The sequence below is a fragment of the Acanthochromis polyacanthus genome, chromosome 3 (assembly GCF_021347895.1).
Source record: "Acanthochromis polyacanthus isolate Apoly-LR-REF ecotype Palm Island chromosome 3, KAUST_Apoly_ChrSc, whole genome shotgun sequence".
NCBI classification, from domain to species: domain Eukaryota; kingdom Metazoa; phylum Chordata; class Actinopteri; family Pomacentridae; genus Acanthochromis; species Acanthochromis polyacanthus.
In genome coordinates, this window is record NC_067115.1 from 33,874,844 (window position 1) to 33,897,642 (window position 22,799).

Consider the following 22,799-nt stretch of genomic DNA (forward strand, 5'->3'; position numbering starts at 1 on the left):
ATGACATTTTTAGTATTGGACCCTGCCTAATAGAAAAAGATAAGGAAAATAACAATGCTGATGTCAAATTAATATTGGCTGTCGTGTTTAGAATCAAGGAGGTGTGACCGGACAAAAAATGAGCACGCCATAGTCAGCCATTAGATTGGCTCGATGTGAAAACAGTATGATTTGGTGCAGGGGATGAAAACGGTCCTATTAAAATGAGTGAGGTAAGATTAACTTTGTATGTGTGTGAGCAGAAGATAGAGAAGGAGGGGAAACTGGGGAAACGCTGCTGCTGCAACATCTTTAAAGACAGGAGGATAAAATGATGATAACACTAACACACAGCTCAGCCATTGTCCCTTTGACCTCCTCTTACAAAGCATCTATTTATTCAGTAATGTCAAGTATCAACAGTAAAGCAGTGATGTTATTCTTTCCCTTGAGACAGGATCAAATACACAAGCCTGATAAGCTTCAACTCTTAGTGCCGAGCCATGTGGGCAATGTAATGTAATTATATTTATCATATAGCACCATCACGCCTATCATAGAATGCAAACAATTTAAATTTAAGCTCGGCCAACGGGGTATTTTTCAAGGAAACAGACATTTACAATTGATATTGGTGTGAAAAATGAAAATCTTGGTGTTAAAATTTGGAGAAGCATAAACTCCAACAGGAAATTTGGCTCATTTCTGTTCTGCATGTGGCTAGTTAAACATTTAATTGTCTGTGTTAATAGGCTATTAGTCGTGACGTGCAATCAGTCATGTTGGAGTGACTGTACCTACAGAAGGAAAGACGCAACAGAGCAGGTTTTAAATTCAGCTATTTTATCTTTCATTTTTGTAAAATAATATAGTTAATGGGGGAAAAAAGGCTGAATACTGTACTGTCAACCGCTAATTTAGCCTCGTGACCTAAAAAGTATGAAACTAGAACATTCAGTCTTTAATATACAATCAAACACTGATACTGAAAATATCATCTGAAAAGCATTTCGATGGCTTGAGGTCCATTTACAGATGCTCATCTTCTGATACCAGCACACAAAAAAAACAACCCTTTACTTGGACTTGGGGTATCTCAAAAAGGTTTGTTCAAACAAATTACAACAAAACATATTTTCTCCCTTATTTTACAGTTATTTGCTCAATGCTAGCACAAACAGAATTCCCGTAATCTTGGTTGTAGTTACTGGACTGGACTAATCTCAGATACCGACATCTCAAACGCAGGATGCACTGAGACAAAACTAGCAGCATGAATAGGTCTCAGTAGAAGCACGCGACAACATATCCTTTAGCATAACTTGGATAAACAAAGCATTTAATTACATCAGGTTTTGCACAGAGCTAAAAAAAAAAATACCTCATTCCACATAAATGCAATTAAACATTCCATACAAATAGCCAAAAAAAACAAAAAAAACACCTGATGTGGCAACAAACACTTGACTGACACCCTGTCTGCTGCGTCACTGATAAATCGCACAGCTCTTGTCGTAACTTATTGGTGGACACCTCCAACTGCATGGAGTGCTGCCATTATCGCATGCTGGGTACCATTTTGCCAAAGTAACAACAGATTTATGAGCCTGACACTGCACTCGAGTCATCCATCCATCAGCTGACCAAGGAATGACAGAGAGCAAATAAGAGGATGGAGACCAAGCTGCAGTGACACACATCTGGCACACACTGTGGGATAACTGGGCTGATTTTGGGCCTAATTTGTCACCTCGCACAAGCAGGATGGTGTCCGAGTTTAAGACGGATTGAACAATCACCTTGCCAGATTATCTCACGGTGTGAGGTTCTGTTTGTAGAGAGTCAAACAGCACCTCCCCATCACTTTACCCCACAGTCTTTGTGGCTATCCTAATTTCAATTCGTGCTAAAATGAAAGAAGAAAAAGACTCAAGTCAAGAGACAGAAATGAATCAGCGGCTGTTTTCTGATTCTGAAGTTTTCTTTTTGATCAATATTAAATGGAATATTTTGGGGTTTTAGGACTACAGATCAGAATTAGATTCACTTTAATTATGCATTTAGAAATGAGTTGGTGGAAATAAAAAATGTAAACCTCATATCAAAATCCACTTTATCTCAAGAGCTAGAACCCGTGTAGTTCTTTCCACCCTCACCTTCAACCAGGTGAGTCTAAATATAACTGTGCTACTGTTATGAATCCTCACAGAAGCTGACTATGTTGTTCCTCAGTACAAAAATGTGTCATTGTTAATGCCTGACTTATGTTGCCATTAATCCACTGTGATACTATGAGCCTTGATGCTAATTAAAAATGCAGTTTGCTATAGGTGTGTGAGAGCATTTAGTGTGTCTACTGGCGCATAACAAAAAGGTATACACTGTTTTTAATCCCTTAAAACATTCAAATTCAATCATTTACAAAGCTCTATTTCGGGAACACCTGAAAAGTTGCCAGTTTCAGACTCAACTCCAGCCAGGTAGAGCTCTGTCCCTAAAGCTGCCAGTGTCTTTACGGCCGCCATGACACCAGATCCCTGGCTGGGTAACCTAGCCTGGCTGTTCTCCCCTGAGGCCTCCCTGAATTAATCATGGCTGAGCAGCCAAGCAGCCACTGGGTCGTAACGCTAAGCACAAACAGGCCCCTATGGTCTCCATGGAGAAGAACACTGGAGGATGGCAGGGCTAAATGGTGCACCACAACCAGCATTCACATCCATTGACGGAGCTAAACGTCAACTTTCAGGTTGGTTAGAGCAAAACTGATACTGTGATTCTTGGAATTCCTGGATTTAAAGTCCATGAGTCAACCGTATTCATGGGTTTAATGTGGAGCTCTTAAGTAATACAGGTGCTGCAATTAATACATTTTCATCCATGTGTTTAATACATATTTGCAATTTGAAACACCAGAAGGAAGTGGAAATTTGGGTATATGGAAAAAAATGTTTTTGATTTGTAGGTACATTCTGATGTCACGAAAAATGTTTCTCTTCTGTAGCTAAAGTATTCATGTAATTAATGCCACTAACTGTTTGGTGCCCCTGTTTCAATGCCAAAAGCATAAAGAATGAATAGAGGAGGAGTTGAGGTTGTACATCATATGCCTTTTACCCCTGCTGCTGAAAAAAACACCACCACAAGGTAAACATTCAGAGTTTTGTGATCTCATCTAGGAGTGGGCAATAAAACAATAGTAAGATATACAGCTAATAAACACATCATCATTAGCAATAAGAAAGCAGTTCCACTTAAATGCCTTAAATGACAAAGTTCAGCTCCACAAACAAACCCGTATCTTGCTCCCTCCCTGACTTATCAAGTCCCTTCCCCCTCCATCCTTTCCCAAAGCTACCGTGCACATCTCCCAAGGTGCACTAGGAGGGTGGTTCAGGAGAGCCTCAACTACCCTCCAAGATTCAAGAGTTTTTATTTGTCACATACTTTCAGTACAAGGAAACGCAAACTGTTTTGTTTGACCCTGAGATTAGAACAAGAAATGTTTTTTTCCATGCCTGCAGACCTCCCATGGTGGATCCTGCAGCTATCATGGACCAATAGCTTTGTTTCCAAGACAGACTTCACAGTCTAAACACACCCATGACGCAGTGCCAGCGACCAAAAAGGCAAACTCCTGGCGCCCTGCACCAGGCAAACTTCATCATCTCTTCCTTCCTAATTTTACTAAAATGTAAATGCTTTTCAAATTTTTACGCATGTTTATAGTCAAAGAAAGAAGGCTGAATTCAAAATGAATGCTTTTTAATAAAAGTAAGTCATTTTGAAATAATGACTGATAACAACTGAAATTAGAAAATGCTGTCATAAATGTCCCAGCTCTAATCTCTTCAAATTCATGTTGACATATCCAAAATGAGCAGCAATTTAACAGAAACAGAAGTGGGTGAGTGTTTACTGAGAAGCACCTTTATATTATATATATTTTACTATTTCCATGTTTATATGGAGACTATTACCTACCAGTAAACAGGGTAAAATATTTTGCCTCATATTACAAACCAGAGCAACCACCAGTTCTAGCTGTGAGCAAGAAACTGAGCCTGAGAATAGAACAAGGCAAGGTTTACTAAAACAGCACGGAGCTATTTGAGGTCTGAGTGAAACCAGACTTTTAAATCACTACAGACAGCCATGCGATGCTGGAGATGAGAGAAAGCAACAAATGATGGCCATTTTGTACCTGAGGGGAGGAAATTACCCAGCTAAGAGTAACAGGCAGAAGCAGTGATGCTGCCAAGCCGTGGCCGCAGGGTGACGAGACCTTCTATTGTGTGTGTGCTTGTCCATGTTCGTCCTTCATTTCACTCCCCAATGAAATTGAAATCATTTGAATATAAACTGATTTGCCCAAAGACTGACACAACAGCAGAAACAGAAAACAGAAGAATGTCAAACACATACACTGTCTCATGTCGAACTCGTCTAAACTGTCAGAATGAAGCACTTCTGTCATTCAATATTATCATTTTTTTGTCAGTTTCAGTGCCTAGGATTTTAAGGGAAGCCTAAAGCTCGATCTGAACGATTCGATGTTCAATTGACACCGCTGTATAGCCTGAAGTCTTTTTCTAAAATCCAGTGCATTGTGTTGAAAAAACATATCTAAGGCCGTGTCCAATTTGCCCTCTACGAAAGGACTCTAAATACCAGCTTGTACAAGAATCCAGCTGGACGATAAGTTTTCAATACTCAACAAAGGAGCTGTCAGACTGACCACGCTTTCACCACTGGCCTACTTTCACAACAGCTCCCTTAAGTGGATCAATTTTAACAAGCTATCTTGTCTGACCAAATGTAGTTTAGATTATTCTTTCATGAGAGCCCCCCCCTCCACATGACACAAAACCGAACATCCATCACAGTGACCCAAAAGACGATTCGCGATATGGCAACATCTTATAATCCCGCGCTCTTCGCTGCTGATAAACACTCATATTTCTAACGTACTGATGTGAGATGTTGAAATAGCTCCAGCACACTGTGAGGTCAACCAAATAATCTGTCCTACTCAAATCCCTGTAGTGCCAGCAGTGATGCGGTGCAATGAGCGTCTGATGGAGTAGATGAGGGGAAAGAGCGAACCGAGGCCTTTGCTCGAAAAGATCGTAAACGGATTTGAATCAAACTATAAAAACACCTGTAGCATGACTAATAACCCTCACCCCTTTATACAAATGCATGAATCCTGGCAAGCTCTGATAATAGCGCAAACACTCACAATGTCCTCAAGTTAAAGACAATTCAGATAGCAGAAAATCTGCCACATCTCTCAACCTCTGTTTAGTGTTCATGCTCATGCTAACAAATCTCAAGGCAAAACGATTTCCTTTGATCATTTCTTTTAATCAGATTGCAGCTGCTGTAGCATCAGCAGTGCAGAAATGTTCCTCAGTTGTTCACATGGAGTGCTAAAAACTTAGCAGCTAATGTTCAATTTGTACTTTCAGTAAAGTGAAGAACTGTGCTGTGATCGCCCGGATGAATTATAATCCATAAAAGACATTTTTTTCTTAAAATGTGATCAAATAGAATCTGAAAAAATTAAGCAGCTTTCTGTAAGAGTCGGAGTGAAGAAATAAAACCATCCGAGACACACAACTGGCTGCCAGCTGATTATATCTCAGCAGGAAACTTAAGTCTACCATCTTCCAGCATAAACAAATACACTGCATGCTACAGAGTAAAGAGACGCAAATGTGGGTTGATTTGCAGAGTTAAAAAAAAACACTTTAGTGCACGTTGGTGGATTGGCATAATTTCTGTTTACTGATAAGACCCAAGAAGATAAAAGAATCATTTTAACAGATCTTGAAAAAGATTGCAAAACCAAGCTTTGAAGCTAAAAAATGCACAAAAATCGAAGACCCTATTCAATATGTTATGTTAACATCTTCTGCACTGTACTTTCTATGTCTAGAGATACGTACATACTTGGACAGCAAACACTGTAAACTCAGAACTATCATACATTGTATTTCTGAAAAATAAGCATTGAAGAGAAAGATACTAGCAAACACCAAGATAAATGTCACTCATCTAATAAGCCAAACTACAGCACTAAATATGGAATATTAGGTAATATATTTGCTTTTCACTTTAGGTTTGTTCTTAGAAAATATTTACAGAACAGCCACTCAACATCCTACTTGAGCCTGCCACTTTACATTTTCCAGAACAGAAGTAGAAGGCAAAGTGGCGCCAATTATACATGCAGTGACCATGAAAAACACAGGTTCAGTGACCACGGCCTTTTTTTTACTGACTCACTCACTTCATAGACGACAGAACAATCTGTTGTTCAAAATCCAGTGGCGTACAGAAGTGGCACTACATGCTCTTTTTTTAAGAATAATGAATGAACCGTTCAAACTAATTAATTTTCAATTATAAGATTGATTATGTGACATTTTTAAGTACATTTTCTCTCATCAGGGTGGCGACGCAACCTTCCTCACACCGAGACAAACATGATGCGAAGCACAGCGAAGAGGGAGGAGAAAAGATATTTTAGTAGCTGGATTTCTAAGAATATCTTCAGAAGGGCAACCTGCCAGCCGTTTGTTTAAACAATGGCTGGCATTCCATTTCTACGCTACATTAAATGTGGTGATACGTTGACAGTAGTTTGATAAACACTGAATTTCTTTAACTGTTTCATTCATTTGTCGAACACACTGACACGGCATACATAAAGCAGCAGACAACACACACGCACAACCTGAAACACCGATGCTGTTTCTGATTACATTCAGTTCTTTCACATAATCACACATCGTTTCTTCTATATTAAGCCATCTGCATTGTGTGGTGGAATAAATGAAGCAGAAACAAAGATAAAAGAAACATAATTGGGATGTAAGCACATCTGATCCAACAGATAAAGATGAAACCATCCATGCTTCTATACCCATGCTGTCCTGTCCTTCTCTTTCACTTGTTGACAGTGAAAGGTACGCTCAAATTTCAAGGACATCAGCATTTCTGTAGAAACTCCCAACTTATTATGCAATAACTCAAAGTGTCTTATAATTCTCACTGCAATGTGCCGTCCGGACCAGGAGGAGGAATTAGCCCATGAGGAGGGGGATGATTGGAATCTCTAGCGATAATTTGTCATCCATCACACAGCAAACACTTCGTATAAGGAATGCAGTTGGATGACAAAAGCTGTATTTTGACCTTCTTACAACATAAGTGCTCAGAAGGTGGTTTACTGTGTGACTGAAATGTTTAACTCTTGTTGAACTATCTGGCGGTCTAGGCTTAGTTGCAGGATGGCTGCTATTGTCAACAAAAGGAAAAGGCTTGTCAGGAAATAGTCCTCATTAGACATCAGAGTCCAGGCTTCAGGGCAACCTTTCAGACTTGCAGGGTAACCGACTACAGTCATTTGCCTCAGGAATGAGATTTTCAAAATTAATATAATACTCAAATATGACATATTGACGACATCGCTTTCCTCTGATGCAGAATCTTTATGTGGTGTCCGTCTGGAATTGGTTATTATGCATTAACAAAATTCATGCTGAAGAATATGTCTTCTGTGTTACTGAGAGGCGACTGCCAGAAGGGAGTTGGGAGAGAAGTGATTCGATCACGAGGTAAACAAAGAATTTCACTGTGTAACGCTGCAATGCCTGTGACTTTAGTTTGCATAGCAGCAGTGCAATATGTTAAAAATAGCAGCTGGATCAGGGAGGTGAAGAAGGAAAGAGATAAACATTAGCCATTAGTGAGGAATTTCAGCCTGTCTGGATTCTAGGAGGGCTGGAGTGAAAATTCAAACATGAAGGACCTTCTTTTTAATCTGTCATTTATAAAGTAAAAGCAGATTACAACATTTTCCTTGTAAAGAAACATTTTATTCACCTTCCAAAATGTACTAAATTCCACCAGAATTCATGGTGGGTGCCTTTCGACAAACATATTTTTCTTCTTTTGTTTGCCTTCAAATAGCTTTATGGTTGTAAAAATCATCCTCTTTTCTTCATGATTTCTATTTAATGTTCTCAATGAGTGAAAGGATCAGTCAATACGCAGCGCACTTTTTCCTCCTTTCACAACACATTTATGCATCTACACTTGAGCACAAGACTGAATTTATCTGTCAGGAATTCACAATCTGTCTTTTTTGGACTCAAACCCAAGACTTAAAATGGAAATTTATCAGTTTACATACATGAATGGTGCCAACATTTATCTTTGGAAACTTTAGGACTAGAATGAAAAACTTGATTTTTTTTTTTGTCCTGTTGGTTAAAACACGGTTTGGCTTCACATAGCTCATAACTGGCAGCTCACTGAAGCTCTTCTGTACACCCATTGCTCTGAAACCTCTGTTGCTGGATTTACAACCTTCTGCAGCTGAGAAAAACAAAGTATCATCACATCATCTGCATGTGCATCCTCATGCATGTGCAAATATGTCCCAAAATACAAGTGCTGCCGGGGAGTTGTACTGCGTCACAACCAGTGAAAATACTTTTAGTGGAGGCTTTATTGGTCTTTATTACAAACTGTACAGCTATAATCATTTCTTGCAGTGTCTGAAATAGCCGTTGGGCATGAGTGCACTGAACGGAAAAGGAGGACAAGTTAAGGTCAATAATATTTCTCAATGTGAAACCAATAACCTGCTGATCTAAGAAGTCTGCACACTGCGGTACAAGGTCATATAATAACAGCTAAAACTCATGATGGCTCAGGACAGGTGTAACTCTACACTGCTTGCTGGGTCTTGCTGTCCTCTTCTTTATATAAATGATGTATATATGAAGCTACATAGCAAATGAAAAGAATGGGCCATAATCCAATATATTTCTGTTTTGCCATTAATCTGTTGTTTGAATTCCAGGTCAAATAATACTAAGCATTAATAAATTCTTTATTCGTCAAATTATCAAGGGGACAATCATGTTGAAAAATATCTAATTTTCAAGGTTGTCTTACTAATAGAGAGCAGCTAATGAACTAATCACTAAATGTCATTAATCTAGCATTTTACAAAAGTCATGCTTGCGAAAAAAAAAAAAAAACACCAATATTTAAGCATAAAATACAGACTCTGATCTGCTTAGAAAGATACAGCAACGTTTCTTCCTGTCTTGTTTGTCCTTCATGAGGAATCAGGAAATTGTGTGCACTCTGCAGCAGATCCAAACACAGTAGTTCCAGTCTAACAGGTTTCCTGTAGTTTTGTACTTCCTCTGTCTATCCTAAAATTCTGGTCAACAAAGACCGTGATGACCGAAAACAGCTCTGGGCTAAGTGCATTTCCCTCCCAGTAAACTGCTTTGAGCAATCTCTTTGGCAAAAATGAAATATATGGTTATCTAGTTCGAGCATATTTTACTCCAAGTCTCTAAAAGCTGAGCTGAGAAATACTGCACACCAACATATGGCGTTTATTGATGGAACAGCAGTAAACTTTACGCGATTTGCAGGCCCAACATACAAAAACTCCAGCCTGATCTTTTAGAGAGAAGTGAGACAGAGGAGCCACATCTTTGGATGTTCTAGATTTGGAGAGTGTTGCCTCTGGGATGGCAAAGCTACCTGCTGAACCTTGATGAATCAGGCATGACTGAGTGTAACATCCGTGATGCAGGATGCCAAATTGATAACCCCAATGATGCACCAGCATGAACACAGTCGACCCTTTAACATTTACTCCGAGCGGTGGGTGAGCAGGTGCTGCCTGTCTGATGGTCATGTAGATGTTTGATGGCGGCGCTTGACGTCCCGACAGTCACTTTTCACGGGTTACTGCATTATTCTTTTGACATCAAGGGGGAAAATAAACAAAAAACTCCTGGATGTGTGTTTGATGTGGATGGAGGCAGGATAAGTAAAATCACATTCACTTCGTGAGCCAAACAATCCCCATCATGTCGACATATTTTCGCTCCCACAGTAAGAATGTTCGAGCACATGCTCCGCCTGGAACGTTTTGGCAGGACAGCAGTTGTCCATCAGTAACAGTGTGATAGCAGGGTTAGCCTGAAAAAAATTGGCAAACACTAATCTAGTTTCATTAAATGTGGACAGTTTGTTCATTCTTTTAATCAGCTGGAATCTGTTACTTCTCTACACAGTATGTAGGTCAGCGATTGCTGGCCTCAAAGTCTAATTTAAGTTAATTATTAATATGCTACACATGTTTTTTATATATTTTACACTGTTCATTTTTTCTTATTGACAGTATGCAGCATTTGCATATCTCAGCTGTCACAGTAAGTATAATGAGCAATTAGATATTTTACATATTTTTTATTTTTCGTTTCATTCTTCTTAAGTGTGACTCCAAAAGCATACCAAATACTTAATTCTGCGTACTGCCACACCCCAACAACATACTAATAAATCATATATTCAAAATATTTGTTCATTCATCTTCTGAAAATGTGAAGATTTGTTTTTCAGCTCAACATGATTGTCAAGTAAGCAAGTTTTTGTCCACTAAAGTAAGAGGATTTTTAGTTAATAATTTCAGTGGATAATGACTTCAGGTGAAATAGCACTTATTGATTATGTATCCCTACATTTATCAATTATTTCTTATTGAGTGTTTAGGTCAGTAAATGTATAATTTGAACATTCATCTACTTTGGTGTATTTATGAAAAGAAGTGGGGTCTGATCAAACACCAAAATTTGTCATATTTAATATCGTCTCATCAAATATCCCGATATGTGGTTTGTCTCTATGACAAAAAGTTTGGATGTCTTTGACACTGATAACTGGATGTGATTAAAGACATACTTAAATGCAACTGGCCTTGATGAAACTTCTTGAAGTTTGTGGTTTTAATCAGAGGCAGCCTCAACAAGCAGCTGCTCCCCTCTCGACATGTTCCTCACAGATTCCACTGCAGATGAGCATCTCTGCCTGCTGTCTGTTGCACTACAAGCTGCTACTAAAGCAAAACTTAGAGATATCAGACTAAGCAGACACTTTCAAAACATTTCAACAGAATCTTTTCATATCTGCCTCTGTCATAAGTGCTCAGTTTCAATTGAAGAGTATGCATTCGATTTGTAAACTGATAAACACTGCATGTTAGTTCCACCAGCCATGGAAATTACATCAAAGAAGAGGAAGAGGCCCACGGTATCTACAAAGAAACTTCATGGATCACGTGGAACACCTTGATCAAGACAGTTACGACACATTACGATATACGACTGGATGTAACTCGGCGTCCTTGAAATGTTAATGTATCTCAGATGAATGACTCATCCGATTAAGAAAAATCAAATTGATGACTAGAATTTAAAACAGCTATTTTGTAGTTAAGATGCATTTAACCACAAGTTGGAAAAGCTACACACGTGGACAAAATTGTTGGTACCCCTCAGTTAAAGAAGGAAAAACCCACAATTCTCACTGAAATCACTTGAAACTCACAAAAGTAACAATAAATAAAAATTTATTGAAAATTAAATAATCAAAAACAGCCATTACTTTTGAATTGTTGATTAACATAATTATTTAAAAAAACAAACTAATGAAACAGGCCTGGACAAAAATGATGGTACCTCTATAAAAGATTGAAAACTATTTGACCAGAGTGACATGATTAACTCAGGTGTGTCATTTAATTGACATCACAGGAGTTTCAAAACTCATAATCAGTCAGTCTGCCTATTTAAAGGGAGACAAGTAGTCACCCTGCTGTTTGGTGAAAAGGTGTGTACCACACTGAACATGAACAGAAAGCGAAGGAGAATTGTCCCAGGACATCCGAAAAAAAATTATAGACAAACATCTTAAAGGTAAAGGCTATAAGACCATCTCTAAACAGCTTGAAGTTCCTGTGACAACAGTGGCTCATATTATTCAGAAGTTCAAGACCCACGGGACAGTAGCCAACCTCCCTGGACGTGGCCGCAAGAGGAAAATTGATGACAAATTGAAGAGACGGATCGTTGGAATTGTATCCAAAGAGCCCAGAGCAACCTCCAAAGAAATTAAAGGTGAACTCCAAGGCCAAGGTACATCAGTGTCAGATCGCACCATTCGTCGTTGTTTGAGCCAAAGTGGACTTCATGGGAGACGACCAAGGAGGACACCACTGCTGAAAAAAACTCATAAAAAAGCGAGACTGGAATTTGCAAAAATGCATGTCGACAAGCCACAAAGCTTCTGGGAGAATGTCCTTTGGACAGATGAGACCAAACTGGAGCTTTTTGGTAAGGCACATCAACTCTATGTTCATAGACTCAAAAAGCAAGCATACGAAGAAAAGAACACTGTCCCTACGGTGAAACATGGAGGAGGCTCAGTAATGTTTTGGGGCTGCTTTGCTGCATCTGGCACAGGGTGTCTTGAAAGTGTGCAAGGTACGATGAAATCTGAAGACTATCAAGGCATTCTGGAGAGAAATGTGCTGCCTAGTGTCAGAAAGCTTGGTCTCAGTCGCAGGTCATGGGTCTTCCAACAGGACAACGATCCAAAACGCACAGCCAAAAACACCCAAGAATGGCTGAGAGAAAAGCGTTGGACTATTCTAAAGTGGCCTTCTATGAGCCCAGATCTGAATCCCATTGAACGTATGTGGAAGGAGCTGAAACATGCCATTTGGAGAAGACACCCATCAAACCTGAGACAACTGGAGCTGTTTGCTCATGAGGAGTGGGCCAAAATACCTGTTGACAGCTGCAGAACGCTCATTGACAAATACAGAAATCGTTTAATTGCAGTGATTGCCTCAAAAGGTTGTGCAACAAAATATTAAGTTATGGGTACCATCATTTTTGTCCAGCCCTATTTCATTAGTTTGTTTTTTTAAATAATTATGTTAATCAACAATTCAAAAGTGATGGCTGATTTTGATTATTTAATTTTCAATAAATTTTTATTTATTGTTACTTTTGTGAGTTTCAAGTGATTTCAGTGAGAATTGTGGGTTTTTCCTTCTTTAACTGAGGGGTACCAACAATTTTGTCCACGTGTGTAGATGTTAATGTTTCTTTCTCTTCCAGTAACAAAGTGGAAGAAAAGTGAACTGCTGCAAAAATGTCTTCACTGTGGTTCTGGCAGATGGTCAGATATCTGGACTGTATGGCCTCCAGCTCTCCCTACAAGTTCATCCATTTAGACGACACACACTCTACACCTTCCACAACCTTTCTATCACCCTTCTCCCAAGGCAGAGCCTGGTACTTCCAAGAAATCTAAATCTAATCAAAAAAAAAAAAAAAAAAAAAAAGAGAGATCTTTGTCCAACTGCAGTCCAACATTCTTTCAACTTGTGAATAAATAAGCATGCCTTAAGAAGATAAATACTACTCATCCAGCAGTAAGTGTAGGTTCTATAAAGTACTAAAAAAATACTTTTTAAGCTTAAAAAAAAGATACAATTAGAGAAATTGGGGTTAAAGTCATGGACCAATGAGCAGCTTGTTTGCATAGTTTGTTGTTATGGTAACACTTGCAGTTTCCTGCTGTCTGCAGAAGAAAACCATGTCCAATACAACAAATATGAGCTTAACAGAAAGAAACGAGTTACATTCTATATCTATGGGATGCATATTTATGAACTACAACAAACTGCTTTAGGGATTAAACTTATTCAACTTTTTTTTTACTCAAACGCCTCAAAAACATGGTGAGAATTATGTAAATGCTACTTAAGTGAATACTAAAAAGACTGCTAAACATCATGTCGCCAACAAAAGATAACTGACAATGAGCAATATGATAATGTATTATAGATGAGTAAAGTGTTGAGAAAAGTGTTGCCTTAATTTTACAATTTAATTTATCCACTCACATGTGATACTGTAAATAAACCAAGCTAACCAAAGACAAATGTTTCATCCATACTGACAGTCTTACTGATCTATGCGTCACAGTATGAGACAGACGAATCATAATGAAACAGCCGAACATTACTACAATGTCATTACTTGGTGCAAACTACAATTTAACTCACAGCAACATTTTGTCATTGAATTAACTCATGAGTTTGGAGGATGAAGTTTCCAAAACAAATTACATGATGTAAATCTATTACTTAGAAACCTATTTCTGTTTCAATGACATCAGGAAGTAAACATTGATGCTGTGGTTTGTGAACCACTCCAAATTTTGCACTCCATAGTTGATAGTAGTTCAAAGCAAAGATGTCTGACAGTGTTCTACTTCAGTAAAAATGATGTTAAAAAAAGCTAACTACAATACAACATAACGTGTGCATCCATGTAAAAAAGTGAACAGCTACTTAAGCTGCAGCTCTGACTCACTGCAACTTGGAGAAGGAGATACTACATCAACTCTGAATAGAAAAAACTCCAAGCTGCAGGCACAAAAACTGAAACTTTTAGCACAGTAAACACTGTTACATTTGATTCTGCAGTTTTACATGCATGAGCTCCATCTTTTATCTGAATCTCCACTGGCAGCACATGAGATGCTGATTCAGAGTGTGAAAGCAGGTTAAGGAAGTAGGGGAAACATCGAGGGATCTGCAGTCAGGTTCGGCCAAAGGCCAGTTCTCTGCAGTGCAGTGAGGAAACGGCTGTGTTACGGATGTTTATTTGTGTGCTAATGAAATTCGCACAGTCGCTTTGGTGCAACTCAATCTATGAGAATAATTCAGACAATGAATTAGATCAGTTTAGTTTAAGCTGTGACAATCCAACATGTTAACTCCTTATAAACAACATTTGAACCTCCCAAAAACCTGCAATAAAGATAAATATCTAAGTAGTGTCATGTTTGTAGTGTCATGTTTGTAAGAGCAGTTCATAGGTAATACAACTCTGTCATCATCATTTGTACATCATTATATAAATACGTCATTCTTCTTTGAATGAAAGATGCATAATAAAAAAAACATACAGCAGCTGGCAATTCAAGCCTCTTCCCATCCTCACTCATTCTTCTTCATCAAGGACTCAATCGGAGGAAAGAGTGATGAAACAAGAGTTTTCTGTGCAGCTTTTAGAAGACAGCAACATCCCTCTATAATAACAATAATAACATTGTCTTTACTGATAAGAGCCGATCTGATTAGACAGTAAAATGGCAGCGCTACGATACTAAAATTGAATGATTTTGTAAATAGTGGGGAAATAAGAGGCAGGCCTTTCCAGTAGCAGCTCCAAACTTCAATAATTCTTATTCTTTAAATTAAAAATATTGTCTGTGTATCATGAATCAACAGCCAAGTAGTTTGGGTGCACGTCACATTGCTCACAAAAGTGGTGAGTCCCCAGTTCAACCTTTACTGCCAAAAATAGAATGATAAAATCTGGATCGTGAATGAATCTTGAAAACATACTTTTTTTGCCTTCACAATTCCAGGATTGTTTCGGCTTCTTCTCTTTTGCCAATCCAAAAATATTCAACTACAGTCCAACAGAGTCACATAGTTGCATCATCCTTCAGCCTGAAACAGACACAAGCATGACTCATCATGTAGTCTTTCACAAAATACTTCTTAGAGTTTATTCAGAATATTTATTGTTTCTTTACTCCTCTCAGATCTGTTCTGTTCAGTAATAAACTAAATTGTCTATTTTTTCTCTGGTATTTTCCTATACTGCTAATTAGAGGAACACATTTCATAGCTGACTTTTACACAGCTGAGATTCTGTGTAGTTGCCATCTCTTCAAAATGATGCTTAGAGACTGAGGACGTCCCATTTGGTCAACGAGTCTCTTCGTTGCATCTCACTCTCACATCCTTGCTGAGGAGCTTAGGCGTGCAGAAGAGAAAAGTGAAATGCACGCACAGTGCACAGACCAGGCAGTAATAGTTTTCTAGGTTTTAAATACATTTTTATATCTGCATTCCACATTTCAAACATCCCTAAAAGTTTGGTTGTTGCACACTAAATTAATATTTCAGGCCACATTTGGTCCAGGATCTTCTATCTGTCAACACCTAACATAAGCCACCAATCTGGTGGATTAAAGACAGATAATTCCAGGCTGGTAGTTGAGTGATTTGGTTTTATTGTTGTGTTTTTCGTGGTCCCGGTGCTGGTTTCCAATTGTACGCAGACGATGCGGTTGTTTATATAAGTGGAAAAAACGTTGAAGCCATTACTGCTCAGCTGCAGCACCATCTAGATGCTGTGTCAGTGTGGTTCCAAAATTCAGGTCTCACTTTAAATGTGAGTAAAACAGTATCAGTTTGTTTTTCCTCCAGGTGTTTTCCATCTGAGGAACTGCATCTAACAATTAACGGTCAAAACATTGAACAAGTTAAGGAGGTCAAGTATTTGGGCCTGATTTTGGACTCTCATTTATCATTTGAAAGTCACATTAAAAAGATTACAAAAATAGCTAAGGCAAACCTGTATCCCTTTCGACTCATAAGGGACTGTTTACCATTCCAGGCAGCAAATGTATTCATGCACGCAATGGTCTTTTCCCACCGTAGTTATTGCATAACCTCATGGTCACAGACAACTAATACAGCAATGAATCCGGTGAGAATGATTTAAACAATAAGAACCCACCATTGTGAAGTATTGCAGAGGTTAAATTTTCTAAACTTTGAAAATTTTATTAAGTTTTGTAACCTAAAATTATTGTATAAATGTTTGCATAATCAAGCCCCTGAGGTCCTTGGACAGCTTACAGTCCCACTCAGAGCACTGGGCTCCGTTACACGAGGAGCCGCCTCTGGGAACATAAAAGTGCCTTATAGAAAAACAGCATTGGGGAAGTCAGCCTTTTCAATAAAGACTGCCGCACTGTGGAACTCGTTACCACCTGAGCTAAAAAGGGACCTGGCTCTAGGAGCTTTTAAAAATAAACTATAGTCTATTTTAAAAAGGGATCAAGTCTGTACCCATTTTTAGTACCATTGTACAGTGTTTGTGTTATGTCAGATTGTAATGTAATGTAATGTAATTTTGTACTGTAAGAGCCCATCTAGGGACGGACATTGCAAATTAGCCTTGGCTATAAATGTTTTTTTTTGGTGTGCTACTTGTTTATTGTACACACTTGTCCCTATCAAATAAATGAATAAAATAAATAAATAAAAATCTGAAGGTCCTGTTCAATCTTTGCCATTCAGACGCATAAAAGTTTGCACAGAAAGAATCCAAATTTCTCATCGGTACATGTGCTTGGGCTTAGATATGTAAATTGGAGAGGGGCAGCACAAAAGCCAAGCGGTCAAGGCGCATACCATATGGGTACATACGATATGAGCAGCAGATCTCTGGATCGATTCCCAGACAGCTGGACCATCCACTGCATGTCTCTATCCTGCTTTCTCCTCCTAATTATGTGTCTCTCTACCGAATGAAAGCAAAAAGCCCCCAAAAACATCTTGTACGCAGTCAAAAAGATGCAGAGTCTTCCCTCAGCATAAGCCAATTTCAACATATCAGTTTAATCATACAAGCATTACCTGGATGATCTGCACAGTAAAATTATGAGCAATTAAATTATTAGATAATTAAAGGCTAGAAGAAAGCAGACGATCCCTTAAGAGAGGCAGAAGTACGTTAATCTATCCAGTGACTAATACAGATGAACACATCACAAGCCAGGCTGCAAACAGAGCATGAGTTAAGTGAAGGAAAAAAAAAAACTCAAAAACTAAATCACCATTGCGTCAGTATACAGAAACAGTGCTGTTACGCAAAAGTCGATTAGTTTCAAGTGAAGCGCAGTCGAATGCCATCAGCAAATAAGCATGAAACCATAAAGTTAGCAGCATGGCAGGCAATTAATCCGTCTGCTCTGGAGCTCTGTTAAACCTTCTGCACATTACAGTCTAAACAAAGTGTCAGGTCAGGAATCATAGCTGGCTCGACTCTCTCTGATCTTCAGCCAGGCTGCAACACAGCAAGAATCAGTTCAACGTCTTTAGGCCCATTGTCCTCTCCCAACCCTAGAGCTGAAAACACACTCTTGACTTTACATGAGCCAGTAGCATCACTGTGATTGAATGGCAAATGCAAAAGTCCTCTGCTAGAAGCTAACTGCGTAATATTGCTAAATGTGCTGTAAAAATCCACCCATTTTCAACACAACTCAATTAATGCGAGTGTACAGTAGTCTAGAATAGCCTGGCATCAAGTCTTACAATGTGAGAAAGTCTAGCGTAAATCTCTCATGTTGAAAAGCAATTGTTGCCACATAATGCAGTTACACTGGAAATAAAAAGCACACATTATCAGGCCATGCTGCATCACACAAAAAGAGTGTGCCATTCGCCCGAGAGTATATCTTTGTGTTATCTTGTTCCTTGGGTTTATAACTAAAAATTAAATAACTACCAACATAAAGCAAAAGGGTAGAGAGGAAAAACACAAGCTGGCATTTAGGGAGTGTGCTTTAAACCAGTTAATGTGGAGCGATCTCATTTCACAATCATATCTCCTTCCCTTGAGTAATCTTCACCACAGGGACTAAGGTGAGGCAGCAGCTTAAGGCGGCAGCGGAGGATTTTTTTTTTCCCCAGCATTTTATGTTGTGTATTAATATTCACACACTTTTCTCGGCGTGTAGCACTGAGACTTGGCTAGCAGGCATGGAACATTAGCATACATGTATCATTACACCCCCTACTGTGAGAAGAAGATAGCAGGCCAGGAGGCTAATATTGTTTCCAGTTGAGCCGCTAGCTCTGCTATAGAGCTCCCTTGCGTCAATTTAGCCACCATGCCAGCACTTCAAGGTGGCAGCGCATCAGGGATTGGGAATTTTAGATCATTAGGTGAGTGCATGTCCTATCCAATGAATGCACAACCTCTTTATTTTGACAATCAATGACCTTCACAGCCAAGGTCAAAGGTGAATTTATGCAGTCCGGTAGTGACGTGCTGGGGAGTGACTACAAAAGTAAAATATTTATGCTTTGGCGATTTTCTGGAAGTACTAACCACTAAGCATCAACAACAAAATATGCAAAGCTATAACAAACTGCTTTAGGCATTAAATGTGTTAAATATTATGTTTTTTAACTGAAACACATCAAAAATATAGTGAGAATCCTGTAAATGACACTTAAGTGAATACTAAAAAGACTGCTAAACATCACGCCATTAAAGATAATTGACAACTAGCAATATGATTATTTATTGTAGGTGAGTGAGATGTTGAGAAAGGTGTTAACTGATCCACTCACATGTGTGACTGTAAATAGACCAAGTTAATCAAATACCCATGTTTTATCCATGCTGATCTATGCTTCACAATATTCAGCAGACAAATTATGACAAATAATACTACCAAGAAATGATTACAATCATCACTTTCCACAAACTACAATTTAACACAGAACATAATTTTGCTGGGAAATCTAAAGGGTTTTAAACTGAAATATGCACAAACTGTAGGTTTGGATGATCTACGGACATAAAATCTCCAAATCTTCACACATCAAGAATCTAAACTCAAAAGTTCCAGCATGAAAAGCTTTGAAAATAAAAAAGGCCAGTCAGGAAGGCATTCAAAAACAAAGCCATTATCATCAGAATGATGAGTGCAAATGAGAAGCAAGAAGCCCCTAAAATAGCTTAGCAGTGGAGGTAAATTAAAAAATGTAATTTGGATGAACTGGTCTTAGCTATTCAGCGAATGGTACAGCATTAGTCTACATAAAAAATACAAGAGAGTGTAATTGCCCCTGTGGCTGACTCTGGGGCACGGTTTAATTATCAGCTTGTTGGTCTTTGAGAGTCTCAACCAACAGTTCCTGTTCCCAGCTTCCTCCAACAGAACCAGTGGCATTCTCTCAAAATGCCTTTGTGAGCTGGCACTGTTTATAGAAGAAACAATAAGAGCAGAGATGTAGGCCAAGAGTAGACTTCACTATGGCCCCGTTTCCTAAAAACAGCCAGAGTCACTGCCGCAGTCGCAGAGAAATGATTGAGGACTAGTTAAACTTTCACTAAACCCTCAGCATGAAGCCATGTTGAAAAGCAAACTTAAATTTGGAGTAGTTTCAATGGAGAAGTACTAGTATCTGTTACTATTGATTTATCGCTTTGTCTGAAAGCTAAAAAGACGGACAACAGTAGAACACAAAATGAGCTTTTTCACCAAGTTGTGTCCCCTGGTAATAATTAGGATTTATTCTGACAGCTTTGAAACCATCTTTCAATTAAACAACAGATGCGATTTTTTCTACCCATTCACAAAAAAAAAAAAAAAAACATTTGTCTGGTGGAAAATTTATTCTCCTCACACATTTACTAACTGTGCACACAAACCAATTAGTCAACAAATAAGTTCACAAAATTCAAGCAAATTAATAATTAGAATTGCGCTCACCAGGCTGGAACGTGCATAAACAATGAATTATTCTGTGCAGTGTGTCACAATTCTGCGAACACCAGCGCAGCATAAACTTCATTCTGCAACAACTGAGTTGTCCATGTGCCTTATTACAAACAGGAGGAAAAAACAAAAAACTCCTGGGGTAGTTAGCACTAAATTGCCATATGGAATAAGTTTTGAAAACCCCTCCATCTAAAGACGTGCAAACAGACATATGATATCAACAGAGGTAACTAAAATCACAATCAAGCTATTAAAGCAGAATAAAATACCTTTGCTACCTAAAATATTCAAGCTTGCACATACAACTAGCTCTGAATTTGGTGTTATGCAAGACATTACAGTCTCTTAGCTGACACACATCTCTTTCAAACATCGTTAAATCCTGAGGCCATCTGCCTGTTTGTCAACACACAGCAGACGATGAGGCATGATGGGTGCTTTATCTGATTTGCTCGAGGGCTCAACAATGACACACACACACGACACAGGTAAGCAGAAAACACACATTCGAGTTTGGGGCCTTTTAGAAGCCAATTACACCTCAAGCTCCAGCTGGCCAGTCAAACCTGCGCATTCACCCTCAAGATGCTGATTTCACCGCTACAAACGTCAAAAAGATGTTACAGCAAAAACCGTGTAATGGCCACAGAAATGCGCTTTTCACAGGAGATAAAAATTTCACTTAGGGGCACAACGAGCACTGAATCCAACGTTGAAAATAAAACAACTCATGCACTCAGGACTATAAACAGATACGGGTCACACTTGTTTAGACAACGTCCTCAAGTGCTTCAAACTGTTTTGAGCTACAGCAGAGAGGTTGGGGGAAAAAAAGGTGTGACCGTGGAATTGGGCTGATGCGACAGATAACGGGGAGAAGGAGATAGGATTTCATTCATGTGTCAGATTAGAGGGCTCTTTGTTACCGCCGGAGAGGGCAAAGCACGCCTGGAGAGAGAACAAGGATCGCCCTCACTCTTCTGGCACTTGTACTGGATTATGTGCGACAGAAAGGAGAGCTTGTGCGTTGCATTCCTGTCTGCATCATATGCACACAGAAGGAGCTGCCTGTCATATCTTAAACTGCTGTGATCGTTGCTTTAATGAGCCACATATTTAACCGCTACACTTACAATCAGACTGAACACACACACTTGAAAAAAAGAAACAATTTTCAAGATTTAAAAGTTTTCAAAAATGACATAAGTGGTTGTATTTAGCTTTATCTAATGCCCAAGGCTGTATTTAAATGCTGCCATCCGAGCAAAAAGAGCCGACATCTACTGATAGCAAAGATAAAGCTACTGAAATCAATTGCACGATTTTAAAGTCTGATACATTATAAATTCCAGAACACAACTACTTTTGGTTTTTTTATGACTTCTCCCTGCAGTGGTGAGTGAGAAAGGTATCAGGCAGACTATTTAAAGAAACACAGTTTAGAACAATTAATTTCACTCATGACAGACAAAGGAGGATCCTCTGTGTCATCTTCAGAACAACAGACGATAAAGTGGGCAACGATTCCCTATCAAACAGACGCTGCACATGCTCAGTCGCACAAAGACGAAGCATGACATCTTAAAATAACACCCAACAAACTCAGAAAATCTGATTTGACTCTTTCGGCGCCAACAGTGTGAAATTTAGAGCAAAACAAGGCGCCTGATTTTCCCTTTGCACCTTACAAAGGAAACAGAATACAAGTCTGAAATATTTAAAGAGCTGAAACATTAGACCACTTTTAAGCTCCAGCTGCAGCCCAATATGGATTTAATAAACTATATTCTGGCGTATGACAAGACCTTTCTGCAAAATTAGGCATTTAAAGTTTTTGCATTTATAACTGAAACATCCTGTGAATAATCATCAAACTATGGTTTTCAGGAATATATGAATCCCTTTGATTAATGAGGCACAAATGCAAGGATTTAGTTTTTAAAACCACAAATAAAAACATAAAAAACACCACATTGAGCTTCTAATTGTGGCTTCTCTATGTCACAGGCATTCATTCTCTACTTCTCTGCACAATAAACAACAAAAATGCTTTAATGAAATGCTTTAGATTTGTAAAAGAAATAAAAACAAACGCGTGAACGATGACAAGCATGTGTACAGATATAGCTTTGGGCCGTCCATAAAACTAGCAACAAACCCTGTGACCTTGCATTCAGGTAAAGCCGAAGATACATTCCACACCACAAATTCACCCATCTCCTGTGTCACCGAACAGAATGAGCCAGCTATTCTTCACAGAGAGTTGCCCTGGTCAGTCCTAGAAGATTCTGTGTAAAGCAGAGGTGTGCCACGTATTCTCATTTCTTATATTATCACTCCATAGTCACTGGATTATCATAAGGGCCTTAACGTGCCTCAGTTTCTTTGCTGTGTGTTGATGTTTTAACAGTCATTACGCCCTCTGAGGTGCCCTGAAACAAGACAATAAACTTTAAAGAGGGACCACTGATATTGCGTAGGGGGAACATCTTTGTTTATCCATTATGTTTTATCATGTAAGAAATCAACAGCCTCGTCTT

At 38.8% G+C, this 22,799-nt stretch overlaps 1 protein-coding gene across 1 annotated transcript in view; it reads right to left on the bottom strand.

Moving 5' to 3' along the window:
- lrba (LPS responsive beige-like anchor protein) overlaps positions 1-22,799 on the bottom strand; it is a 204,036-nt gene that overhangs the window by 176,292 nt on the left and 4,945 nt on the right.